The sequence below is a fragment of the Bufo bufo genome, chromosome 6 (assembly GCF_905171765.1).
Source record: "Bufo bufo chromosome 6, aBufBuf1.1, whole genome shotgun sequence".
Taxonomy (NCBI): Eukaryota; Metazoa; Chordata; class Amphibia; order Anura; family Bufonidae; genus Bufo; species Bufo bufo.
In genome coordinates, this window is record NC_053394.1 from 437,936,701 (window position 1) to 437,962,364 (window position 25,664).

The window sequence follows — 25,664 nt, forward strand, 5'->3', positions numbered from 1 at the left end:
GACCCTGGTGTCACCTCCTGCTGTGTAGTAATAATGGTGTACAGGACCCTGGTGTCACCTCCCGCTGTGTCTCCTCCAGGCTGTGTAGTAATAATGGTGTACAGGACCCTGGTGTCACCTCCTGCTGTGTAGTAATAATGGTGTACAGGACTCTGGTGTCACCTCCTGCTGTGTCTCCTCCAGGCTGTGTAGTAATAATGGTGTACAGGACCCTGGTGTCACCTCCTGCTGTGTAGTAATAATGGTGTACAGGACCCTGGTGTCACCTCTCGCTGTGTCTCCTCCAGGCTGTGTAGTAATAATGGTGTACAGGACCCTGGTGTCACCTCCTGCTGTGTAGTAATAATGGTGTACAGGACCCTGGTGTCACCTCCTGCTGTGTCTCCTCCAGGCTGTGTAGTAATAATGGTGTACAGGACCCTGGTGTCACCTCCTGCTGTGTAGTAATAATGGTGTACAGGACCCTGGTGTCACCTCCCGCTGTGTCTCCTCCAGGCTGTGTAGTAATAATGGTGTACAGGACCCTGGTGTCAACTCCCGCTGTGTAGTAATAATGGTGTACAGGACCCTGGTGTCACCTCCCGCTGTGTAGTAATAATGGTGTACAGGACCCTGGTGTCACCTCCCGCTGTGTAGTAATAATGGTGTACAGGACCCTGGTGTCACCTCCCGCTGTGTAGTAATAATGGTGTACAGGACCCTGGTGTCACCTCCCGCTGTGTAGTAATAATGGTGTACAGTACCCTGGTGTCACCTCCTTCTGTGTAGTAATAATGGTGTACAGGACCCTGGTGTCACCTCCTGCTGTGTCTCCTCCAGGCTGTGTAGTAATAATGGTGTACAGGACCCTGGTGTCACCTCCAGGCTGTGTAGTAATAATGGTGTACAGGACCCTGGTGTCACCTCTCGCTGTGTCTCCTCCAGGCTGTGTAGTAATAATGGTGTACAGGACCCTGGTGTCAACTCCCGCTGTGTAGTAATAATGGTGTACAGGACCCTGGTGTCACCTCCCGCTGTGTAGTAATAATGGTGTACAGGACCCTGGTGTCACCTCCCGCTGTGTAGTAATAATGGTGTACAGGACCCTGGTGTCACCTCCCGCTGTGTCTCCTCCAGGCTGTGTAGTAATAATGGTGTACAGGACCCTGGTGTCACCTCCCGCTGTGTAGTAATAATGGTGTACAGGACCCTGGTGTCACCTCCCGCTGTGTAGTAATAATGGTGTACAGTACCCTGGTGTCACCTCCTTCTGTGTAGTAATAATGGTGTACAGGACCCTGGTGTCACCTCCTGCTGTGTCTCCTCCAGGCTGTGTAGTAATAATGGTGTACAGGACCCTGGTGTCACCTCCAGGCTGTGTAGTAATAATGGTGTACAGGACCCTGGTGTCACCTCTCGCTGTGTCTCCTCCAGGCTGTGTAGTAATAATGGTGTACAGGACCCTGGTGTCACCTCCCGCTGTCTCCTCCAGGCTGTGTAGTAATAATGGTGTACAGGACCCTGGTGTCACCTCTCGCTGTGTCTCCTCCAGGCTGTGTAGTAATAATGGTGTACAGGACCCTGGTGTCACCTCCTGCTGTGTCTCCTCCAGGCTGTGTAGTAATAATGGTGTACAGGACCCTGGTGTCACCTCCAGGCTGTGTAGTAATAATGGTGTACAGGACCCTGGTGTCACCTCTCGCTGTGTCTCCTCCAGGCTGTGTAGTAATAATGGTGTACAGGACCCTGGTGTCACCTCCCGCTGTGTAGTAATAATGGTGTACAGGACCCTGGTGTCACCTCCCGCTGTGTAGTAATAATGGTGTACAGTACCCTGGTGTCACCTCCTTCTGTGTAGTAATAATGGTGTACAGGACCCTGGTGTCACCTCCCGCTGTGTAGTAATAATGGTGTACAGTACCCTGGTGTCACCTCCTTCTGTGTAGTAATAATGGTGTACAGGACCCTGGTGTCACCTCCCGCTGTGTCTCCTCCAGGCTGTGTAGTAATAATGGTGTACAGGACCCTGGTGTCACCTCTCGCTGTATCTCCTTCAGGCTGTGTAGTAATAATGGTGTACAGGACCCTGGTGTCACCTCCTGCTGTGTAGTAATGTTATACACAGCCTGGAGGAGACTTCGCATGTCACCTTCGGTGGCACAGTCCTGCCGTATAGAAAGAACAGCCAAGAATTCAAAAAAAAAAAAAAAAAAGTTTTTTCTTTGTAAATATAGAATTTTACAGTACTCCCATTTCAAGAAGTGGTCCCTTTATGAATGTGGAATTGCAATCAATATTAAAACTTTAAGTGCACTGTGTGGTACACTGCCTATGTGGGTGGGTGAATATACACCCCAACCCCCACCCCTGTCTGAGGCCCATGGTGTATGTACTATAGTATGTTCTTTGTGCCATACACCACTTATGTCGGGATGAGGGGCCAACCTCTGTAGGGGATGAGGCCCCACCTCTGCCTCAGGGGCCCGCCCTCTGTAGGTAGTACACTTGTACAGTATGATCTCTGTGCCATACACCACTTATGTCAGGGGATGAGGCCCACCTCTGCCTCAGGGGCCCGCCCTCTGTAGGTAGTACACTTGTACAGTATGATCTCTGTGCCATACACCACTTATGTCAGGGGATGAGGCCCACCTCTGCCTCAGGGGCCCGCCCTCTGTAGGTAGTACACTTGTACAGTATGTTCTCTGTGCCATACATCACTTATGTCAGGGGATGAGGGCCCACCTCTGCCTCAGGGGCCCGCCCTCTGTAGGTAGTACACTTGTACAGTATGTTCTCTGTGCCATACATCACTTATGTCAGGGGATGAGGGCCCACCTCTGCCTCAGGGGCCCGCCCTCTGTAGGTAGTACAGCATGTTCTCTGTGCCATAACCACTTATGTCAGGGGATGAGGGCCCACCTCTGCATCAGGGGCCCGCCCTCTGTAGGTAGTACACTTGTACAGTATGTTCTCTGTGCCATACATCACTTATGTCAGGGGATGAGGGCCCACCTCTGCCTCAGGGGCCCGCCCTCTGTAGGTAGTACACTTGTACAGTATGTTCTCTGTGCCATACACCACTTATGTCAGGGGATGAGGGCCCACCTCTGCCTCAAGGGCCCGTCCTCTGTAGGTAGTACACTTGTACAGTATGTTCTCTGTGCCATACATCACTTATGTCAGGGGATGAGGCCCACCTCTGCCTCAGGGGCCCGCCCTCTGTAGGTAGTACACTTGTACAGTATGATCTCTGTGCCATACATCACTTATGTCAGGGGATGAGGCCCACCTCTGCCTCAGGGGCCCGCCCTCTGTAGGTAGTACACTTGTACAGTATGATCTCTGTGCCATACATCACTTATGTCAGGGGATGAGGGCCCACCTCTGCCTCAGGGGCCCGCCCTCTGTAGGTAGTACACTTGTACAGTATGATCTCTGTGCCATACACCACTTATGTCAGGGGATGAGGCCCACCTCTGCCTCAGGGGCCCGCCCTCTGTAGGTAGTACACTTGTACAGTATGTTCTCTGTGCCATACATCACTTATGTCAGGGGATGAGGCCCACCTCTGCCTCAGGGGCCCGCCCTCTGTAGGTAGTAGGCGGTGTACAGAACAGTGCACCTAGTGTATGTGGGACGTAACAGGGATTAAACTGATGAGAATACCACTCATATCCGGTGGGGCAGTATATTGCACTGCGCAGACACAGTGACCGTGGCGTGGATTCAAACAAAGGGGAGGGAGCCAGCATTTTTTTTAACCATCTCCCCGTTCGAAAAATCTATTTAATAAATTGACCCCAGTTTGGGGACGTAACAGGGATTAAACTGATGAGAAGAGAGAACTACAGAAAATACCACTCATATCGGGTGGGGCAGTAAATTGCACGGTGCAGACGCAGTGACCGTGGATTCAAACAAAGGGGAGGGAGCCAGCGTTTTTTTAACCATCTCCCTGTTCGAAAAATCAATTCAATTCACCTTTCGGGGACCCTTGGTGTTGTACGTGGCTGGGTGGAGGAAGAAACCTTCAATGACATCAACGGGACATGGCTAGCTTGGTATCCAACCTTGTGCAAATGGGGAGTTTGCGGTTGGGCAAATGGACTGTTTGCGGTTGTTTGCGGTGCATTAAAAGGGGAGTTTGGTCTGTCAATGTCTGTGAAGCGGGCGTAACCCTTACACTACCTGATCGATACAACATCATACCTGATCGTATACACACACTGGATGTTTTAAACGTTGTTCAAAAAAAAATTGGATTGTTAGGTGATTTATGCCCTTTATGGATTAAAATCCAACTCTGCGTCAACTACATAATTTTCCATGGGAGTTTTGCCATGGATCCCCCTCCGGCATGCCACAGTCCAGGTGTTAGTCCCCTTGAAACAACTTTTCCATCACTACTGTGGCTAGAAAGAGTCCCTGTGGGTTTTAAAATTCGCCTGCCTATTGAAGTCTATGGCGGTTCGCGAACATTTGCAGAAATTCGCGTTCGGCGTTCGCATATGGGGTGTTTCTGTAAACTACAGAATCAGAGCCATAAATATTGAGTTTTGTTTGGCTGTTAACCCTTGCTTTGTAACTGGAAAAAAAATTATTAAAATGGAAAATCTGCCAAAAAAGTGAAATTTTGAAATTGTATCTCTATTTTCCATTAATTCTTGTGGAACACCTAAAGGGTTAACAAAGTTTGTAAAATCAGTTTTGAATACCATGAGGGGTTTAGTTTATAGAATGGGGTAATTTTTGGGTGGTTTCTATTATGTAAGCCTCACAAAGTGACTTCAGACCTGAACTGGTCCTTAAAAATTGGGTTTTTGAAAATTTCTGAAAAATTTTAAGATTTGCTTTTAAACTTCTAAGCCTTGTAACATCCCCAAAAAATAAAATGTCATTCCCAAAATGATCCAAACATGAAGTAGACATATGGGGAATGTAAAGTAATAACTAGTTTTTTAGGTATTACTATGTATTATAGAAGTAGAGAAATGGAAACTTGGAAATTTGCTAATTTTTCCAAATTTTTGGCAAATTTTGTATTTTATTATAAATAAAAATGAATTTTTTTTACTCTAGTTTACCAGTGTCATGAAGTGCAATATGTGACGAAAAAACAATCTCAGAATGGCCTGGATAAGTCAAAGCGTTTTAAGTGACACTGGTCACACATTAAGTGACACTGGTCAGATTTGCAAAAAATGGCCTGGCCCTTAAGGTGAAAATGAGCCCGGTCCCTAAGGGGTTAATGTCTATCTTTAGACCCAGATAGTATAATGTCCCCTTAGTGCCCCCACATAGTAGATTCGCCCCTTAGTGCCCCCACACAGTAGAATGCCCCCTTAGTTACCCCACTCAATAGAATGCCCCATTACTGCCCCCACATAGTATAATATCCCCATAGTGCCCCCACATAGTAGATTCGCCCCTTAGTGCACCCACACAGTAGAATGCCTTAGTGCCCCCTTACAATTGTTTTGCTCCCTTACTACTACCACACAGTAGAATTCCTTTATCGACTCTACACAATAGAATGCCCCATTATTGCCCCCTTACATTAGATTGCCCATTTTAGTGTCCTCGTATAGTAGAATGCCTCTTTTAGTGCCCCCTAACAGTAGAATGCCCCCTTAGTGTCCCCAAAAGTAGTTGTGCCTCCACACATTAAAATGCCCCATTAACATGTAGTGTCCCACTAGGTAGGCGTGGGCACTACACAAGGGTCAATTGGGTTGCGTGTTACTTCTACTCACATGGGACAGTAATATTATATCTAACCATCCATTTAATGTATTTTTCTATGTGTTTTTACATGCAATGTTTTCCCCTGTGTTATGCATAGCAGGCTTATTAGGGTGTAGTTAGGCATCCTAGACACTAGAGGGAGATAGGGAGCCCCTAGTATAAATGTCCAGGCCCAGACAGGGAGGAGGTAGGTCATAGTCAGGAGTCTGTGGAGACAGAAGTGAGAAGGCACCAGCCAGAGATATGCTGAGGGCCTCCTCCTGACATGCAGCTTGATAGTCCAGGCTGCTAGCTACGACCAGGAGGCTAGTGAAGAACTCTAGCCTGCCTGTAGATCAAGTGAGCCTCAGTTAGCTCAGAAGATTACCCCAGTAGAAGAGATGTACCTCCTGGGAGAAACCTGCAGCATCCCTCACAGTAAGGACAATACAGCAAGTTCAGATAAGTAACCTGATGGGCAGAAGTACTATAAAGTAAAGAGCAAGGGTCAATACTGGAGGAAGGATTTATATACCAAGGATTAAAGCCTGCAATTAGGCATCCGGGCCTTGGGATCCAGCCAGCTAGAATAGCTGAAGGGGATAGAGCAGCATTGCACTGCAAAGCATTAACTGTTTGCCCTCCAAGTATCTTGCATGATTAATACCTGCCATTATTGAAAGAAAACCTGCTTGTGGAGTATTGTTCAAGGGATTGCATCATCATTATCAACTGTAAACTGTCTGTACAAAGTTGGACTGTTGTTCCAAAGTAAAGCAACGTTTGGTTCACCAACTGTGTACTCATTTAATCCTCCTACAAATCGGTGTGCCACCGTTACAGGCACTGGCGTCACGAATCTTAAAGGGACCTTACCTAAGGCACTCAAAACACCTACAACATCCAGGGCACCTCACACACCATCAGGCCTGGTCCCTATCTACAGAGTGTGCCCCAGAGGAACTAGTGTCTGCCTCTCCTTCACTGTTGCATGCCTGCCCAGGGTTCTCCTCAGAAAAGTGAGTAACCCACGATTGCCCATACCATGACCTCACTGTCGCTATACCCTGCAGGTCTGGCGTGCTGCAAACACCCCACTCAGCACCCCACCCTAGATCACGCTTTAGATCAGACACTAGATCTGGGTGTCCTGACAGAATGAGCATAATCAGGCTACAGCAAAATGGCTACTAAAGCTTCACTAACCGTCACCACCTGGTGTTCCCTCTTGTGCTTAGTGCACCACTTAAATGCGATTGGATGCTTTTCTGATGTCAATAACAAGTGTCTTAACACATCTGTGGTCGCTGCCCCACGGAAGATGCTCACGGTAATAAACCGGATTGTGTAAGATTGCAGAAGGAGGTGAGCCAGGAGAGCCAAGACTAATGAGGATCACACTTAGAGATCCTGGCCCACCTCCTTCTGCACAAGAATCAATTCCAGAGCATAATGGCTAAATGTGACCCCCCCCCCCCCCCCCCCCCCCACCCAAGCAACTTCCTTGCAGCCAACGTCCCACGGCTAATCAAGACCGCAACACTTAACAAAAAACCCTCCACCAACTCAGTAGTTATGCCTTCTTAGTGCCCCCAAACAGTAATTATGCCCACTTACTCCATCCTCACAGTAGTGATCCCCCTTAATGCCCCCACACAGTAGTACTCTAGCTAATATAAGGGAAGGCCCCCAGTGTAAATAAAAACCCAATCAGTAATACTCACCTAGTCCCAGTGAACAGACCACATCCTGATCTCTCCAGCTGGCACAGAGGAAAGGGCTGGGGATTATCGTCAGCCCCAAGGGTGGACTGGGAACTTAAAGTGGCCCTGGAAAATAAAACTAAAAGTGGCCCCATGTTGTAGGTAGGCTGTTTATAAGAGAAAAAAAAAGCTATGTGAATAGCCCCATAGACTGTAATGGCTCTGTAAGGAGAATGATCACTGTATCATCTGTGCCTTTACATAGGACTGCAGGTACATGATACTACATTATCTGCACTCTGTTCATGAAGCAACATGACATATCATATTTGTCAATCATGCAGCTTCATGAGCAGACTGTAGATAATATAGTATCATGACCTGTAGTCCCATGTAAAACCACAGTCATCATTGTCTGCACAGATAATGTAATATTTACCTGCAGTCCTGTTACACCACAGATAACACTGGGACTACAGGGGCAAGGTGCCAGTGCCTGAGGGCCACAGAAAAGGAAGAGGAGGCCCAGAGCCAGCAATAGTGTGAATACTGTCTCAGGGCAGCCTGGGCAGGCTTCATAGTCTTGGAGCCATAAACCATTCATTGGGGTAGCCGCAGACTAGTACCTCCTGTCCTGTAGAGCAGTTTCTGTCCATAGATGTGATTTTAGTGAGCGCAGGGCCGGCGCTTCCATAGAGGCAAGGGGGGCAATTGCCCCTGGGCCCCCGAGTCCTTAGGGCCCCCCCCCCCCCCGCGCCGGCCCGCAACTAACTATAGGCAGGACAGTTACAGTCACACGGAGATGAGCGCTTCCATTGTAGAAGCGTTCATCTCCAGTCATCTGTATCGCCGTCCTCAGGACAGCGATACAGATGGCTGTGCAGCAGGGCAGGGAGAGGTGTGGCCCTTCCCCTTCCTCTGATAGGCTGCAGGCGCAGGCGGCACAATGACGTCATCGCTTCCAAGGAGGTAAGTATAAGTGTTTTTTTTTTTTGTCAATACTGGTGGCTACTGGCACATGATGGGGGGCTCTGGCTACTGGCACATGATAGGGAGGGGTCCTATGGCTACTAGCTGAGGGCATCTACTGGGGCACTATATATGGGGCATTTTATACTGGTACATTATGGGGGGCACTAGGAGGGGGGAGAGGAGCACTATGGGGGCATTTACTTGCACATTATGGGGGCACTATGGGAACATTAGCTCAACTGGAGGCATTACAAGGGGGTATTTTTTGCACTGTCACATTATAAGGAGAATTATTACTACTGGGGGGGCATTATGGCTTTATTACTCCCCCATGGTATGACCCCCTAGTAGCAGCACCAGCCTCTCCCCGCTCTGCTATCCCTCTGCCCCTTCTCCAAATCCTTACTATGAAATCTTTCTCATTAGGATAAAACACATCAGAGGAGAAGAGGTAGAGGCGCAGCTCCCGTATAGACTGACTCACTGCAGCAGGCAGCTCCTGTGCTCCGCTTCCACCGTCTGAAACCTCTTTGTTGTGATGTCATGCGAGACATGTTCAGAAGACTGTGCCCGCCCAGGTGCCTCCTCCATCCTCAGCACCCAGGGCATATGCACCCACTTGCAACAGCCCCACCCCCCTCTTCCCCCGCTATGCCCCTGGGTACATCATTCTGTGAACCATGTTTGATATGTATATCCTGTAAAGAATGTCATATGTATTATTTGTGATATTTAAAAAAAAGTTTTTTTTTTGTGAACATACTTATTTACTCCTTCTAACAACTCATGTTCCAGAGAATCATTTGCATATGATGATGTCATAATTAAATTTTCCACCAATGCAATGGCTTATTTGTTTTGGAGCCTAATTTGCATATTCATATGATATTATCACAATTACATTTTCCACCAATCCAATAGCTTATGTGTTCAAGAGCCTCATTTGCATATTCCGGTGATGTCATAATCCCATTTTCCACCAATCCAATTGCTTGTTTCAGAGCCTCATCTGCATATTCTGATGATGTCATAAAGACCTTGTCCCTTAACCGGCGCCTGATGCTGTAACCTGTGCAGTGCTGTTGTCTTCTCAGTGGGACATAGTTCTGCTCTCTTGCGTCCTTAGTGATTATTTGCTACAGGAAGCGATTTTACTAAAGATGTCTGGTTCTTTCCAGACCATGTGGCTTCTACTGCTGGTAATGTTCTGTCCCCACATGAAGGCGAATGAAGGTGTAACTGATAATGACTTTGTGACTGGCCTACCTTCGTATCCAAGCAGTGGAGCAGACCGGACCGGCAGATGCTCAGGTTAGATGGATCCAGACGTAGACACGAGGATGCAATCAAACATGGGTTTATTTGATCCAGAGCAGTGACATACAGTGATACAATACAGGAATGCAGTAGATGCTGTGATGTGGATGTCTTTTCTGAGGCTAACTGCTGAGGCAACTGCTGAGGCAACTGCTGGTCAAAAACTGATGCCTTCACAAGCCGAGGTGTGTGTCTCCAGTCACAAAGAATGCAGCACTAAAAAAGGCTACAGGAAGTGACCAGGCCCAAGGCTGCTAAAACCACGCCCAGACATAAAACTTTATAGACAACGAACGAAGCGTGCAGCATACAAATTCCGGCCAGCAGATGGCAGCAGAGAACAATAGATTTAAACAACATAGGTAAAACAAGAAATAATACAGTGCAGAAATTCAATATGAAAGGAACAGCACACTCCCCGTCTGAAATTCACTTTGGGGATTTCACTATGACGAATGTCCATAAAATATAAACAACCTGTAAAAATAACATGTTAGAATGCAAACATAGATTAGTCCTGTTCACCCTGCAGGGACGTTCTCGACGGGTAATATTAAAATGAGTTCGTTGATTGGTCTTGAGAACGTTTTAAGCTCGCCTTTCCTGAAGATCTTCAACTCCACCTTCCGGACCTTGCCATCCTTGCTAGGGAAAACCTTTGAAATTAGTCCGATAGGCCAGTCAATCCTTTCGGTTTGTTGCTCTTTCATCAATACAAGGTCTCCTTCCTTCAAGTTTGGTTTGTTGTGTTGCCATTTTCTTCTTCCTTGAAGAATACTGAGGTACTCCTTTCGCCACCTGTTCCAGAAGTAATCTGCTAGGTATTGTACACGTTTCCAGTGTTTTTGATAGATGTTGGCATGAGTAAATTCTCCACTAGGTATTAGCGTACTCTCAGTTTTTTGGGTAAGTAGAATAGCCGGAGTCAGTATGGCTGGTGTTTCAGGATCCATAGACACTGGCACAAGGGGTCTTGAGTTGATAATGGCTGAAACTTCGGCAAGAAGGGTGACAAGAGTCTCATGTGTGAGTCTTGACGAATTTACATCCATCAGCATAGAATTTAAGATGTTGCGTGAGATGCCGATCATTCTCTCCCAGGAGCCTCCCATGTGGGAACTATGAGGAGGATTGAAAATCCAGGTGCAACCTTTTTCCGCCAACTGATCTTGAATGGACTTGGTGTCGATGTTAAGTTCTCTACAAGCTCCGATGAAGTTGCTTCCCTGGTCAGACCTCAATTGTTTAACTGGTCCTCTGATTGCGAAGAACCGTCTTAAGGCATTGATAAGGCTGGATGTGTCCATAGATTCTATCACCTCTATGTGAACTGCTCGCACGCTCATGCAAGTAAATAGTACAGCCCAACGCTTACTGTTTGCGTGACCGCCACGGGTCCTGCGTGTGGACACCATCCATGGCCCAAAGACATCTAGGCCAACATAGGTGAAAGGCGGCTCTGTACATAGTCTATCCGCAGGCAAGTCGGCCATTTGTTGGTGTAGTTGTTTTCCTCTTGCTTTACGACAGTGCACACATTCATGCAGTACTTGGGCCACACGTTTTTTCATACCTATAATCCAAAGGCCTGCAGACCGTAATTTGCCCTCAGTAATTTGCCTGCCTTGGTGTTCGGCCCTTTCGTGGTAGTGTCGGATTAGCAAGACGGTGATATGATGTTTGCTGGGAATGATGAGAGGATTTTGTTCTGCAATTCCCAGGTGGGCTTGATTCAAACGACCACCAACTCTCAGCAGGCCAAAACTGTCGATAACTGGATTTAAGTTGGCAAGAGGACTTTTTAAAGGAATCTGCTGTTTGTTGTGCAAGCACTTCCATTCTATGTTGAAATTTTCCTGCTGGACGTGACGTATTATGAGGTACTCACTATGAGAGATGTTCTCAGCAGAGAAGGGTTTATGACAAGCATGCCAACCATGACAATCTTTATCTTGGTGAGTATTATGATAACATCTTGCAATGTGCACTAACCTTGCAATAGTTCTGACGAGTCTCATCCAGCTGGAGAAACGTTCAAAGCGCTGACAACCGAAGCTGGCGGTTTGCTTTGTTCCAGTGACTAATGCACTAACTTTAGCGCGGATTTCTGGATCATTATCCGGGTCCTGGATGCTGAAAACTTCCTGTACACATTCGTCCGCCTCTTCAAGCAGAAACTCTGGACCTGTAAGCCAAGTAGAGTTAATAAAGGAACCTATAGACATAGGCCTAGTGGCATGATCTGCCGGATTAAGTTCGGATGGTACGTAGTGCCATTGTTCAGGTTTGGAGGACCTCCTGATTCTCTCTATGCGGTTACTAACGTACACATAAAATCGCTTGGTCCGATTGTGGATGTAACCTAAAACGACCTTACTGTCGGTGTAATACTGGACTTCAGCTATGTCGACAGCCAGTTCTTGTTGTATGAAATCCGCAATCTCCACTGCCAACACGGTCCCACAAAGTTCGAGTCTGGGAATAGTATGATCGGGCTTGGGGGCTAACTTAGCCTTACCAAAGACGAATCCAACGTGGTTTTGGTTGTTGGGTTCTGTCACCTTCAGATAGGCAACCGCTGCAATGGCCTCCGTGGAAGCGTCTGAGAACACGTGGAGTTCTTTCTTTATGCTAGAGGAAAGTGAGGTTTTAATATAGCATCTCGGGATGTGGATCTCATCCAAGGCACACAAAGATCGCTTCCAGGCTTCCCATTTTTGCTCTTTCTCGGAGGGAAGTGGGGTATCCCAATCCTTGATTGTTTCAGAAAACTGTCTCAGTAGAGATTTACCTTGTATGGTGATGGGCGCTACAAATCCCAGCGGATCAAATAGGCTGTTTACCACTGATAGGACGCCTCGCTTTGTGAATGGCTTGTCTGCACAACTTATCTGAAAACCGAAGGAGTCAGCCGAGAGATCCCATCTGAGGCCCAAGCTCCTCTGCACAGGTGGACTGTCCAGTCCCAAGTTAATGTCCTTGAATCCTGGTGCATGATCGCCTGATTCGAAGGCCCTCATAACGGCCAGGCTGTTTGAAGCAATTTTGTGTAGTCTAAGTTTAGCTTGGTACAACATACTTTGAGTCCTTTTGAGCAGATCGATAGCCGCTTCTTCAGTCGGTAGTGATTTGAGTCCATCGTCTACGTAGAAGTCCTTTTCTACAAAGTCTCTGGCATCTTTACCGTACTTGGATTCTCCCTCTAATGCAGTTCGCCGAAGGCCGTAAGTTGCCACGGCAGGTGAAGGGCTGTTTCCAAATACGTGTACCCTCATACGATATTCTGCCATCTCTGCGTTGGTGTCGTTATTCTTGTACCACAGAAACCTGAGGAAATTCCGGTGGTCCTCTCTGACTACGAAACAGTGGAACATCTGTTCAATGTCGGCGGTGATGGCAACGAGCTCTTTTCTGAACCTCATCAGCACTCCAACTAGGTTATTCGTCAGATTAGGACCTGTGAGAAGGACATCATTAAGAGATACACCTTGATGTTTGGCACTTGAGTCGAAAACAACCCTAATTTGATTAGGTTTCCGTGGGTGATACACTCCAAATGAAGGCAAGTACCAGCACTCGTCGTTCTTCCCTAAGGATGGAGCTGGTTCTGCATGGTTGTTGCGGAATATTTTGTCGATAAAGGCAACGATGTGTTCTCTCATCTCAGGCTTACTGTTCATGGTACGCTGAAGAGAGTTAAATCTAGACAGAGCTTGTTCCCTATTGTTCGGGAGTCTCACCCTGGTAGCTCGGAAGGGTAATGGAGAAACCCAGTGATTGGTTTCGTCTTTAAGGAACTCATTGTCCATTATCTTGATAAATTCTCTGTCCTCTACTGACAAAGCTACTTTATCATCGTCCTTGCTGGTATGAAAGACTAATCTTCCCAAGTTGTCAGCAAAGGGAGGAATGTCGTCAGGTGGTTGTATGAGGTCTGGAGGCTTCTCTTTCACCTCATAGTGATGAGGGCAAGGCTTAATGCAAGTCGTGCATCCATCTCCACGCACATACGTTTTGAATGAGCGGATTTTTGGTTGATCCAAGCATACATTTCCTATGACTACCCATCCCAAGTCCAGTCTCTGGGCATATGGTGCATAGTCGGGACTATTACACTGTTGACGCACCTTGTGTACCCTTAGATTGTCTCTGCCAAGCAGGAGTAGAATCTCAGCGTTGTTGTCCATAGGTGGGATAACGTTGGCTAGGTGCCTTAGGTGTGGATGGTGAAATGCAGCTTCCGGGGTAGGAATTTCATCCCTATGGTTGGGTATTTGATCGCATTCGATCAGCGTCGGTAGAGGTATTTCTGTATTTCCACTGACGGAACAAGCGATGAATCCTTGTGCCCTCCTGCCGCTAGTCTCTATGCGACCCGAGCAGGTGTTTAAGATGTAGGGTTCTGACGGTCCCTTTATTCCAAAGGCTTCAAAGAATTTAGGTCCTGCTAGGGAGCGGTTGCTTTGGTCGTCAATGATGGCATACATTTTTACTGCCTTTTCTGGTAGCCCCTCCGGGTAGACCTTGATTAGGCATATGCGGGCACAACATTTCTCACTCTGGCCCTCCCCACATACGTCCAAGCATGAGCAGGAAACAGCGGTGGCTGTGTTAGCGTGGTTCTGGGGCTCCCCGCCATGACTTGGAGCAGGACTGGTGGTGACGGCAGCAGGTGAATCCCTTGTGAGTGGAGTTGGGTGCATAGCTGAGGCATGTCTATCACTATGACACTCCTCACACTTGATAATGGATTTGCAGTCCTTAGCCATGTGCTCCAATGAAGCGCAGCACTTGAAACATACCCCAAGCTCGGTCAGGACTTTCCTGCGCTCCTGTATTGTTTTGGATCTAAATCCTCTGCATTTGTTCAGTGAGTGTGGTTTTTTATGAATGGGACATTCACGATTGAAGGCCTTGTCTCCTGATGAGGTAGTGTACTGTCTACCAGTGGGTACTGCAGATGATGGTAGGTTAGTCTTTCTAACATTCACGCTGCTCTTAAAGTCTCTGTGTTTATGCACAATACTTTCATACCTTGATGATGGTGTCACTGAAGCTGTAGTATTGAACTCCAGGAAGTCGAGGCTGGGGTCATTCCTCATCTGGGACTGTTCATCGATGAATCTACAGAAATGAATAAATGGGGGAAAAGTGACGTTGTGCACTCTTTTGTACCTTGAGACTGATGCCGCCCACTTCTCTTGCAGGCTGTATGGTAACTTCACGACAATTGGGTTCACCCCATGGGCTGTATCCAGGTAGCACAGCCCGGACAGACGAGGGTCTCTTTTGGCAAGCTCCAGTTCCATGAGCAAATCACTTAAATCCTGAAGCTTATGGACATCCTTGAGACTGATCTTGGGGACGTTCTGCAGTCTCCTGAATAGTGCCTTCTCTATTGCTTCTGCGCTGCCAAAGGTGCGTTCGAGTCTCTGCCAGGCTGCAGCGAGACCTGCTTCTGCTTGTCCCACATAGACAGTTCTAAGGCTCTTGATGCGATTTGTGGAGCCTGGGCCCAGCCAGTTGATCAAGAGGTCGAGCTCCTGCTCTGCAGTTAGGTTGAGGTTGGCGATGGCGGCTATGAAGGTTGCCTTCCAGGCTCTATAGCTCTCCGCACGGTCATCAAATTTTGAGAGACTGGTGTTAATTAGCTCTCTGCTCACCATAAACCTGGCAAACTCAGACATATCTGATTTCTCACTGCTTGTTGCCATGACAACTTGTGATGCCCCTGGGGCGTATAGGCTGCGTGGCGTGAAAGGGTGAGATGCTTCCGGGTAGAATGATGTTGCTGCAGGGTTGAGCTGTGGTCTAGCCTCTGTAGATTCTGATGACTGCTGCTTGAGCTGTGGAGGTAGGCCAGGAAACACCTGGTAGCCATCTTGCTGTAATAACTGTCCTTGAGAGGGTGCGTCTGGGCGACTGTTATTGGATTGCTCAGGTGCTGTGGGTGTCACTGCCACTGCAGGTAGAGCTGACTTGGAGGTTTCAGTGTTGTTGGCTTGGACAGTACTGCACACTGGGGGTGGTGCAGATAACTGTTTCAGTACGTAGTCGCTGGTGCGATCAGCTGGATCGTCTATCTCCTCTGGTGGTAAGCAGACTGAATCAGGGCCTTGGCTCAATGCTTGCTCAAGTAGTCTTACTCTTGCTAATGCGATTTCCTCTTCCCTCTCTGATTCAAGGATCTTTATTCGAGCCTCTGCTTCTGCTTCTGCCCTCTTGGCTTTTGCCTCCGCTTCTGCTTCTGCCCTCTTGGCTTCTGCCTCCGCTTCTGCCCTCTTGGCCGCCGCCGTCTGTGCTTCTGCCCTCGCAAGGACTTCTTTTTCGGTGAAGGAACGCCTCACTTTGGATTGCTCTGCATTTATGCGGGCCTCTAGTAATCTGTCGCTCAGGGTGGAGCTTCTAGAGCATGATGATCTGTAGGACCGTGAGGAATGTTTGGACGAATGTGATCTGTGTGATCTAGTTTCTTGCAAATGAGAGATACGGAGTTCCACTTTATCTTTAGCATCCAGCACCATGGCGTCTCTTTGTCTGTCTATTGATTCTGCCTTGCACAATTCTGACGGGGCTTCTTCAATATTAGAGTCTTTTAGAAAGGTTATATACCTTGTGGACAGTCTCTTGTATCTTTCATGGGCTGCGTTCAGCCGCCCGACGGCAACTTGTAAACTGGTGGCATCGCCTGAGGAGGACTTAAGTCCTGATATGAGGGAGGAAACTCGTTCCCATAGCTCTTCCAGGTCGTCACATAGCTCATCTTTCCTGGTGTGATAATTTTCTGTGATCTTTATTGTTGGTTTGAGAGAGCGCCTTGGTCGCGTGACTTGGTCTGCTGGAAGTGTGGGTTCTACCTCCAGCTCTTCATAATGATCGGTATCAGGTAGCATTTGTTTTGTTTCATCACTGGGGAACTGTACGAGGTCCTTTTCGGCCATTTTTATTTAAGGTGCGCTGTCTCTTTAAGAAAATGAACTTTTGAATTGGGGGCTGAAAATTGCTGTGCGGCTCAGATGAGGCACCCCGATGAGTTTCCCAAGGTGTTTTAAGTGAATAGCGGGGTTTTGGTTTGAGGGAGGCCCCGCGTGTGTGAACAGTCCTTATATCGTGCGAGCAAGGGTTAATATAGGATGTAGAAAGTGGCTTGGCGAGTAGTGGAGGACTTCCAGCCGAGAGTATATCTACTGCGGACACGCCGTGCTTCCCCTTGGGCTTATGGGACGTGCACTGTTGCTGGGCAGATTTGCTGGGAGTGGGCCTGTTGCAGGGGAGGTTCCTGAGTGTGGCGCTGGGCTCTGAGGGAACCTGTAGCCGGGCATTGGACATTCAGACGGGTATTTACTGGGGTATAAGGCTTTAAGGCAGTTTTTGACTGTTCTGTCCCCACATGAAGGCGAATGAAGGTGTAACTGATAATGACTTTGTGACTGGCCTACCTTCGTATCCAAGCAGTGGAGCAGACCGGACCGGCAGATGCTCAGGTTAGATGGATCCAGACGTAGACACGAGGATGCAATCAAACATGGGTTTATTTGATCCAGAGCAGTGACATACAGTGATACAATACAGGAATGCAGTAGATGCTGTGATGTGGATGTCTTTTCTGAGGCTAACTGCTGAGGCAACTGCTGAGGCAACTGCTGGTCAAAAACTGATGCCTTCACAAGCCGAGGTGTGTGTCTCCAGTCACAAAGAATGCAGCACTAAAAAAGGCTACAGGAAGTGACCAGGCCCAAGGCTGCTAAAACCACGCCCAGACATAAAACTTTATAGACAACGAACGAAGCGTGCAGCATACAAATTCCGGCCAGCAGATGGCAGCAGAGAACAATAGATTTAAACAACATAGGTAAAACAAGAAATAATACAGTGCAGAAATTCAATATGAAAGGAACAGCACAGGTAACATCTGTCTTCATCGGACAGTCTCTCTGTTGCATACCATGCGACTCCAGAGGGAAAATGGCTATGGAAGAATTCAACACCTTTATCAAAAGCCAAGTCGATGACATTGACTCGATAGAAGCCTATGTCAACATCAAGCGGTTTGCCAAAGTCACCGAGAAAAAAGTCCTGAACTACCTTGAGGATGAAGTCGGCATACTGGGTACTTATATTATTACTATTATCTCTATTTCATATAATCTATAGATAGATAATTATTGTACCATTATTTTCCTTCCAGATAAATATGCTATATCCGAAATTGCGTCTGAATATAAAAAATCTGTGGACGTCATCCAGGATATAGATTTTAAGGGTAAGTACAATATTTTATACGTAGGTGGAAATTCTACTTCTCTTATTAATAGGAATTAGTGTGTTGGGGGCTCAGACTGATAGATGAGGGGATCGGACTCTCATTCTTCTCCTCTTCATATATCTTAGAGATCCAGCTTCTTCACATCATTGGACTCCATTTCCAGCGACTCAAAGAAAAGCTCAAGGTTATCGTCCAGGACTCAAACCAACGTAAGTGGAATCTTCTTCTGTCTACCATTGTACTTATCTTCTCCGTGTCTGGTAGGTTGTCAGAGAGGAGGTTTTCAGCTTGTTTTCCTTTCCCTACAGCCTAGTGACAGGAGGGAGCGATTGGAATAAAATGTTCTATACTGGGAATTGCTATGCGTGCAGTTTTCTTTTGTATTATTGCAGGGTTATAGATAGAGCCCTCATATACAGGGGATTTCTGTTCTCTATTGTTCTCTATTAGTAATTCTGCTTTTCTTCATTTCTCACCTTTAGGGAGGTGTCCAAATAAACCAGGTGAGTTCTTCTAGATATAACACCTGCTATAATATGACATATAAGTGCATCACACACAGGCCTCTTGTAGTAATAGTAATGTAGACCCAAACTAGAGATCCCCACAGCCACCAATCAGATCACTGCTGTTATCTCCTACCCTGTACTGGACATATGAAAGCCGACATCTGATTGGCTGCCAGGGATGTTTGCACTAGGAGCTGCTGCGCTCTATAGAGGCCCGGAGATTTCTGTCAATGGAAATCTAGAAAACAAAGTGATGAACACAGAGGCACTGACATCATGTAATAATAAGGAGACCCAGAGATGAGAGGTTTCTGAGTCTGACAATGAGAACGGTCAGTAATGTCTTCTTTCTTCTCCATTCCTCAGGTGCAGACAGCTGTGGTAAGTACATTTTATACCAGATTCAGCTTCTTGTCATTATTATTATTATCATCTATAAGATTGGACGGTTATAACACAAGTGCATTTCCCCAGGATTAATGGTGCAAACCTACATCAACTGTCAGACCTGCGCCGAGGAGAAGGTTGTCTGCGCCGGGGGCCCTCCAAAAAATCAAGGTACAGTATAAGATTTCTATCATAACTAGAATTACACTATATAATGCATGCCAATGGACCTTTCCCACTAGTGTGTGTAAACTGTGGGTAGTGTGCCTATTATACAGAGGTGAGCAGCACTACATAGTCACTTTACACAGCACTCGCTGACTATTATATGACTTCTTCTCTTTTCACAGACTACTTGGAGAGATGCAGCTGCCTATGCACCTCCAACAGATGTTTTGGTAAAGTAGAAGTCTATTTTCTTACATCTACATTCATATAGTACATTAGTAAATATATAGGACCCCAAATCCTCACCGTACACTAAATATACCATTCACTGGTATACACCAGACTTCCCAAAGCAGGAGGATATTTACATGAATATGATTCAGTCCATAAGCAGGCTAGAAGGGTGATTTGTGGCAGCCTGTACAGTATCCTGTCCATGTGCAGGTGACAGAGGGGTGATAGATACCAGCACATGATTATCATATTTATTCTAATATTATAAGTGTCTTTAATGCTCGGCTCACATTTCATTTCTTTCTTCTTTTCTCAGATCTGAAAACTGGACGGTCCTGCTCTCCATGTAAAGATCACAAGTCTCACCTGGCAGAGACTGTAAACTGTGGAGGTGAGGAGATAGCAGAATATAACCAGTTACTATCGGTCTCCTCTATGATGGCCGTATTTCCTATTAGGTCTTATAGAAGGAGACGTGTTATTGAGACAACCCCTAAATGTAGGACAGAAGATCTACACAATTACTTCTATAATATCTTCTTTCATTTTCCTGTTTTTCTAGAGATAAATATAAAAATCCCAGAATATGAAGAACTAATTCTGGACTGTACTTTTGAATGGTACGCGAGGCTGGAGGACACCTATAACAACGTGTTCACCCTGGTAAGTACAATGCAGGGTAAAATTGGGAGATTGTTCAGTTTGAGTTATACGACCAGAATGTTAAGGCAGCGCTTCCCAAACCTATTCCTTTCATTACTCAAAAACCACTTAGCAGAAAGTCCTTTCACCCAGTATCATCACCAGGCTGCTCAATATGGTCTAAAATAAGACTTTCTGTCATGTCAGCAAATTATCATCAACAATTTTCAAAATTTTTGTCCTAATGATATGACTATGTAAATTACAAATATTATATTATAAATAGTTGTGATATCTGAGGCTCTAATAATTCTCCATAATTTTTCTATAGCCTCGTGAACACAATCCCAAAATCACCCGGGAGCCCTATCTAGTGATCAAGGGCGTACAGATGGGGGACTCCGGACGCTACACGTGTACCACCATCCTGGACTCTGAGGTGCCAGTGAGTAAGATCACCTATAACGTGGCAGGTAAGGACATATTATTACTGGCACTATGCTGAGCGGTAATTCTTAGATACGCGGGATTCATATCTACTTGTGGGTGATAATTAGTGAGAAAGGATCTAGTTCTGAGAATCTGAATTGTCACCTATAATGTGGGGCTATTTTACATTAGTATTTGTAAGGAAAAAAATATAATGGAAAGATTTTAGCCTTATTTTGGAGCCACTTTTGGTTTTGACAGTGCTTCTGAGCCTCCATGATGCAGACATATATTTTTCATGGTCTTTCATGTATAAGATAGACTACAATGTCATTATCGTTCTCTTCATGGAATTAACTATTAATGTCATTGTTTTCTTCATTTAGTTATCAGCGAATCGGAACAGGTGACAAAAAAATACCATCCTCGCCCTACACTTCCTGATGTGCTTGACATCCCAGCGCCTGAGCCGCCACTTCTAGAGGAGCTACGGAACAACAATGCTTCCCTCATAGCAATATCTGTGGCCGGCTCCGTCACCATCATGCTGATCGCTGGCATATGGTAGGTAGCATCTATAAGATACTCTGTGGAACAGGCGTAGTATTTTAGATAAATATTACACATTACACAGTGTAGACTTAGTCCAGGCAGTCACTGGATGCTCCAGATTTATCACAATACTGAACGCTTCATTACAAGGGCAGACATGTTATAATGTCAGTGGACTGATAAGCAGCTAATGTAAGAAAAAACATTGGAGGATCTGTGCAGACATTTCACTCAGAGCTGACATGTAAGTAGCAAATATCAAATAACTGATAGATTTTCTTTTTTCAGCATCTGCATGTTCTGGAGGAAAATGAAATCTAGAGAGCCTCTGGAAAAAGAGCCAGTGTGAAGGCGAACCGTCAAGCACCATCCTGTACTGCCACCCGCCAGGAAAAAAATACCTGAAAGTTTTAACCCTTCCCCAAAAACAAAAAAACTTTTAAAAAAACTTCCCATCCCTATTTCTCCCTTCCCTTTCTCTCCCTAATCCTCCTCCATAAAAAAAATAAAAAAAATTAAAATGTTTCCCAAAAAATAAATAATTATCTTCCCTTCCCCTTTTCTTCCCTCCCCTTTTTCCCTAAAAAAAATAAAATAAAAATATACAAGAAATCTTGACTGCAGCATTTCATTCCCCATTCCTTACCTGCCTATATCACATAAGAACTACAGAGACTATATCGGAGTAAGACCAGGATGATGGAGTCTCTTCTTGTTATCCTTGTCACCAGCGCCAGTTTCAAGATCTATAGTCATAAAACTTATGGTTTGACTGAGCGGAAACATGTCTTTATTAGAAAACCTCTCTAAGGGCTCATGGACATGAACGTATTTTTTGTCCGTGTCGGTTCCTTATTTTTTTTGTGGCCGTAATGTAGAACCATTCATTTCAATGGGCCCGCAAAAAAAAAAAAAAATTACTCTGTGTGCATTCAGTATCTAAATGTCCGCAAGTCCATTCCGCAAGGACAGGCTTTGTTACAATGGCGGACAAGGGCATGTATTATTACAATGGATTCTCAAAAAATACGGATGTCACACGGATATCACCCAGGGTGCATCCGTTTTTTTTGCAGATCACAAAATATATACAATCGTGTGCATGAGCCCTAAATCTAGATGACTAACTTCAAGCTCCTGGGCTCCAATGTAAAATACTTAACAGGGCCTTGAACTATCATGTGTGGTGTACAGCACTCGTCTACTCATATGGGACATGTGGACCTTTTGGACCCTTTTAGATTGAAGGGCCTAGGGTGTGACCTTTGCTGGTGGAGAAAGGTGGAGCCCCCCATCTTCTGTCTAACCATTCAGATTGGCTGACACCACCATGTATGAACCATGCTCAGCTCCTGGGCCCATTACTTACCCTCTCTTCCAAATTCTTTGGCATGAGTTTTTATAAACACTGCTGTGTGACGGGCACTACTTACTTGGTGGTTACTTTGTGCCATGGGTTTGCTATCTCTCCATTTTTCACTCTTGCTCTGTCCTGTCCTTCTGGTACTGCCATCTTCTCCTTCCCTCCTCCTACTTCTGGAGGACTAGAGATCCTCTTTGGCAGCTGCTTCATCCTTCAACTGCTTGATAATTCAAATGCCAGCAAAGGGGCATCAAAATCTAAAATTGTTTGAGCAGGAGGAGCCCGCTGCACTTGGGGAATAGGTGGCCTTCCATTTAGTACATTCTAGGGTGATACCTGCATGGGAAAGAGAAGGAGAAGGGAGGATATCACTGAGCGCTGGGTTGCCTGGCATCCCCTGCAAGGCATAGAGTAAAACAGTGGTGGGCTGGATACAGCAGGGGCAGGCTAGAAAGTCTACTAGCAGCAGTCGAGGCCTGTAATGGCAGAAATGGCCATACTGTATACATTTCTTCTAGTACCAGTCATATCATATTTACTGACAATTCTCATGTATATACAACTATAGCAGCTGTCATATCACCATACTTACCCATCCATTTATGGCCTGGGTCAGCACAATATGCCAGGACTTCAGGGACAGTCCAGTCAAATTTTAGGACAGTTGGTAACTATGTATCATGCATCGCTACAGTTATAGTCCTAGTATTAGTCATATCCCATATTTACAGGTTAATGGCTGTGTACACTTTTGTATTATTGTATTGTGCTCATTTTGAGCTAAAAATAATTTTTCCAATTGGTCTTTAATAAAAATGATGAGCCATTTTCCTTGCACAGCTTTGAGTTCTACTCCCAGCAGGATCTTTACTTACTCTCTGCTCTGTCAGGCAGGGAGCTGATGGGCTCCTTATCTCTGATCTCTGACCTTATAAATAAGGTTGAGCGAACCCGAACTGTAAAGTTTGGGTTCGTACCGAACTTTAGGATTTTTGGACCCGGACCCGGACATTTCCGTAAAAGTTTGGGTTCGGTGTTCAGCGCTTTCTTGGCGCTTTTTGAAAGGCTGCAGAGCAGCCAATCAACAAGCGATTAACTGTCTGACCTTTGAAGCCATCACAGCCATGCCTACTATTGGCATGGCTGTGATTGGCCAGAGCAGCATGTGACCCGGCCTCGATATAAGGTGGAGTCACGTAGCGCTGCACGTCACTCTGCTGATACAAGTGTAGGGAGAGGATGCTGCTGGACTGGTGATCTCAGGGAGAGAATAGGAAGGAATCTAACTCAGCGATCTACCTAGAAATAGTTGTGTGGGTGCAGGGGACAAACATTTTACCCTGCCCTGAGGCCATTGACCAAAAAAAAATTACTTTCATAATTCTGTTAGTTAGGTGGACGGCAACCATTTCATGCAAGCTCAGTGCACCAGCACTGCGTCTGAGCTTTTGGGACATTGCAAATCACCATTTTTTTGGGCAAACTACAACATCTGGATTAGTCAGTGTGCAATTTAAGGTAGAAATACACCCATCATTTTCTGGGGTTTGAAAAAAACACTTTTTTTTTCTCAAAAAAACAGTATTTTCCTGATCTGCAAGTGTTAAATTCAAGTTTAATATATACAGCTTTCATATTCTGTTACAAAAAACAACAACTTTTTTGCCAATCTACATCTGGATTAGTCAGTGTGCAATTTAAGCTAGAAATACACCCATCATTTTCTGGGGTTTCGAAAAACACACTTTTTGACAAAAAACACTATTTTCAGGCCTTGCAGCATCAGCACGTGTGAAATTACAGGCTTATATACTGCTGTCAAATTCAGTTGTTAACCACCTCAGCCCCCAGTGCTTAAACACCCTGAAAGACCAGACCACTTTTTACACTTCTGACCTACACTACTTTCACCGTTTATTGCTCGGTCATGCAACTTACCACCCAAATGAATTTTACCTCCTTTTCTTCTCACTAATAGAGCTTTCATTTGGTGGTCTTTCATTGCTGCTGACATTTTTACTTTTTTTGTTATTAATCGAAATTTAACGATTTTTTTGCAAAAAAATGACATTTTTCACTTTCAGTTGTCAAATTTTGCAGAAAAAACGAGATCCATATATAAATTTTGCTCTAAATGTATTGTTCTACATGTCTTTGATAAAAAAAAAATGTTTGGGTAAAAAAAAAATGGTTTGGGTAAAAGTTATAGCGTTTACAAACTATGGTACAAAAATGTGAATTTCTGCTTTTTGAAGCAGCTCTGACTTTCTGAGCACCTGTCATGTTTCCTGAGGTTCTACAATGGCCAGACAGTACAAACACCCCACAAATGACCCCATTTCGGAAAGTACACACCCTAAGGTATTCGCTGATGGGCATAGTGAGTTCATAGAACTTTTTATTTTTTGTCACAAGTTAGCGGAAAATGATGTTTTTTTTTTTTTTTTTTTTTTCTTACAAAGTCTCATATTCCACTAACTTGTGACAAAAAATAAAAAGTTCTATGAACTCACTATGCCCATCAGCGAATACCTTGGGGTCTCTTCTTTCCAAAATGGGGTCACTTGTGGGGTAGTTATACTGCCCTGGAAATCTAGGGGCCCAAATGTGTGGTAAGGAGTTTGAAATCAAATTCTGTAAAAAATGACCTGTGAAATCCGAAAGGTGCTCTTTGGAATATGGGCCCCTTTGCCCACCTAGGCTGCAAAAAAGTGTCACACATCTGGTATCTCCGTACTCAGGAGAAGGTGGGGAATGTGTTTTGGGGTGTCTTTTTATATATACCCATGCTGGGTGAGAGAAATATCTTGGCAAAAGACAACTTTTCCCATTTTTTTATACAAAGTTGGCATTTGACCAAGATATTTCTCTCACCCAGCATGGGTATATGTAAAAAGACACCCCAAAACACATTTTTGGGGTGTCTTCTTTCCAAAATGGTGTTATTTGTAGGGTGTTTGTACTGCCCTGGCAATTGAGGGTCTCCGCAATCATTACATGTATGGCCAGCATTAGGAGTTTCTGCTATTCTCCTTATATTGAGCATACAGGTAATGAGATATTTTTTTTCCGTTCAGCCTCTGGGCTGAAAGAAAAAAAATGAACGGCACAGATTTCTTCATTCGCATCGATCAATGTGGATGAAAAAATCTCTGCCAAAAAAAGAAAAAGGAGGGGAAAGGCGTCTGCCAGGACATAGGAGCTCCGCCCAACATCCATACCCACTTCAGCTCGTATGCCCTGGCAAACCAGATTTATCCATTCACATCAATCGATGTGGATGAATAAATCATTGCCGGGATTTTTTTTTTTATATATACAAAGTGTTTGCCAAAGTATATGAACACCGCCGCCTCCTCAGCTCATATGCCTCGGCAAACATATCTTTTACTGCAGAGGAGAAATCTCGTCTTGCA

The 25,664-nt window shown here is 45.5% G+C and overlaps 1 long non-coding RNA gene across 1 annotated transcript; it reads left to right on the top strand.

Annotated features, from left to right (window-relative positions):
* The first annotated feature begins 17,677 nt into the window (after positions 1-17,677).
* LOC121004008 lies at positions 17,678-18,174 on the top strand. Its single transcript, XR_005779640.1, has 3 exons — positions 17,678-17,808; positions 17,887-17,961; positions 18,090-18,174. It is a non-coding gene; the product is annotated as an uncharacterized LOC121004008 (long non-coding RNA).
* The last annotated feature ends 7,490 nt before the right edge of the window (positions 18,175-25,664 follow it).